Below are 2,500 nucleotides of genomic sequence, written 5' to 3' on the forward strand. Positions count from 1 at the left end.
CGGGGTCCGCCTCGGGACGCACGAGCACGCACGAGGCGGTCGCACGCCTTCAGCTCGCCCCACCGGCAGGACGTCCCACGATACATGCCAGTTAAACACCGACGGGCGGTGAACCAACAGCGTGGGACACAAATCCAACTACGAGCTTTTTAACCGCAACAACTTTAATATACGCTATTGGAGCTGGAATTACCGCGGCTGCTGGCACCAGACTTGCCCTCCAATAGATACTCGTTAAAGGATTTAAAGTGTACTCATTCCGATTACGGGGCCTCGGATGAGTCCCGTATCGTTATTTTTCGTCACTACCTCCCCGTGCCGGGAGTGGGTAATTTGCGCGCCTGCTGCCTTCCTTGGATGTGGTAGCCGTTTCTCAGGCTCCCTCTCCGGAATCGAACCCTGATTCCCCGTTACCCGTTACAACCATGGTAGGCGCAGAACCTACCATCGACAGTTGATAAGGCAGACATTTGAAAGATGCGTCGCCGGTACGAGGACCGTGCGATCAGCCCAAAGTTATTCAGAGTCACCAAGGCAAACGGACCGGACGAGCCGACCGATTGGTTTTGATCTAATAAAAGCGTCCCTTCCATCTCTGGTCGGGACTCTGTTTGCATGTATTAGCTCTAGAATTACCACAGTTATCCAAGTAACGTGGGTACGATCTAAGGAACCATAACTGATTTAATGAGCCATTCGCGGTTTCACCTTAATGCGGCTTGTACTGAGACATGCATGGCTTAATCTTTGAGACAAGCATATGACTACTGGCAGGATCAACCAGGGAGCTGCGTCAACTAGAGCTGAGCAGCCGGCCGCCCGGGAGTGTGTCCCGGGGGCCCGCGCGAACACGCAAGCGTCCGCTCAATCATTCTGCAAACAGGAGGAGGCTGAGCTCCCCTGCACAATACACCTCGAAACCCTCTCAGGTCCCGGCGGCGCGCAGCGCCGTCCCAAGTACTTGGTCGGGTTCGAGAGAGGCGCAATCGCCCGGAGTTAGGCGAGTAGACGCTTTCGGTGCGACCACCCGTGCTCCCAACTGAGCTTGCCGCTGCCGACAGAGGCCCGGGAGCGTGCTGTCGTGGCATTGCCGGCGGGAGACAACACGCGCCACCTACGGTGACCGGCAGCTCCAACGCCAGCGCCACAGAAGGACAAAAGCCCCACTTGGGTGCCGAAGCGAACTCTCCCAGCACAGCGCACGCGCCAACACATCCGCACAGCTGCGATACAAACCACCAGCGAGAACCGCTGGGGCGACCGAGCAGCAGACGGCGTCGCGGCGCCGAGCGCCGGGCGGCGGCGCATCCTCAACGCACACAGTCCTCAATCGGACCAGCACACTGAAGATGTCCACCGCGCTTCGCACCGGGCCCGCGAGGACCTACTTTGGCCGCACGGCGCCGCGCGCAGGGTGCGCCGGCGCGCAGCTGCGACGCCTGCCGCGTCCGTCGGCCGGCGCGCCTGCCACTGGCCGCCCCCACCAGCCGGCTGTAGCGCGTGCGCCCACGCACCGCGCGGCCAGCACGCCGGGAGGCGCCCCCTCACCGGCCGGGGACGGTCCCACCCAGCCACCGCCGCGTATCGCTTCACACCCAGATGCCGTTCAGTTTCGTCGGCATGGTGGGTATCGCTGGAACAACCGGTTAGTACCTCAACCTATCGTCGCCATCACCGATTCACCCCTAGCGAGAACAACCGCACCACAACAGGTTACCATTTGTTCATTTGCGTAACTTCACCAGAAAACGCAGGCGTCCATCGCCATTTGCAACTTCAACGATTATTGCATGCCTGTGTCAGGTGTCACGCCACACTACGTCTGCCCACATACACGCAACAAAATGTGCACGCCTAGACAATACGTGGAAGGTGGCCCCCGTACGTATGCGATGTCCATTGCTCGAACGACTGTCAACCGGCCTCTGTAGCATGTCGCAGATATGGAACGCGGTGCACCATGCCATCACGGTGTGTGAGGAGAGACGACTAGGTCCGAATACATCAACAGACAGCTCATGCTGATCGCCATCCACGGCGTCCGTTCCTCCCACACGTCTCTATGGCGTACCACACTGCAATCCAGCTCTCATAGGGAGACGACACGTAGCTGCGTGCACAATATTTGCACTGTATGGTCCGCCGTTTTTGGGCGCAGTCGTTGTGCGGTCACACATGTGCCACGATGTATCATTCAGTACATAAGGACGAATGTGCAGTACAGATTGTGGTTCACGCGTACGACATCAGCGGACAGTTGACACAGGCCGCACCACAACGTAGCCTGAGTACGTCGCATGCGAAGGGCATTGAACATGCAAACTTCTCACCAACCAGCTTGCGAAGGCAGGGGGCAAGGTGGGGACGTGGGGAGGGGCGGCATGTACGTCCTGCTGCCATCCACATTACAGTGTACAGCAGGAGCATGTGGAAAGTGAGCAAGACTTGCAAGGTGTTTAACATGAAGCGATACACAGGGGTGCGGGCAGTGCGAGTAGCG

The 2,500-nt window shown here is 58.8% G+C and overlaps 1 non-coding gene across 1 annotated transcript in view; it reads right to left on the reverse strand.

Annotated features, from left to right (window-relative positions):
* LOC124728224 overlaps positions 1 to 787 on the reverse strand; it is a 1,909-nt gene extending 1,122 nt beyond the window's left edge. The window contains exon 1 of the ribosomal RNA XR_007007251.1: positions 1 to 787. This exon is cut by the window's left edge and continues 1,122 nt beyond it. This is a non-coding gene — a ribosomal RNA (small subunit ribosomal RNA).
* Positions 788 to 2,500: the final 1,713 nt, after the last annotated feature.

Source organism: Schistocerca piceifrons, unplaced genomic scaffold (genome assembly GCF_021461385.2).
Source record: "Schistocerca piceifrons isolate TAMUIC-IGC-003096 unplaced genomic scaffold, iqSchPice1.1 HiC_scaffold_114, whole genome shotgun sequence".
Lineage (NCBI taxonomy): Eukaryota > Metazoa > Arthropoda > Insecta > Orthoptera > Acrididae > Schistocerca > Schistocerca piceifrons.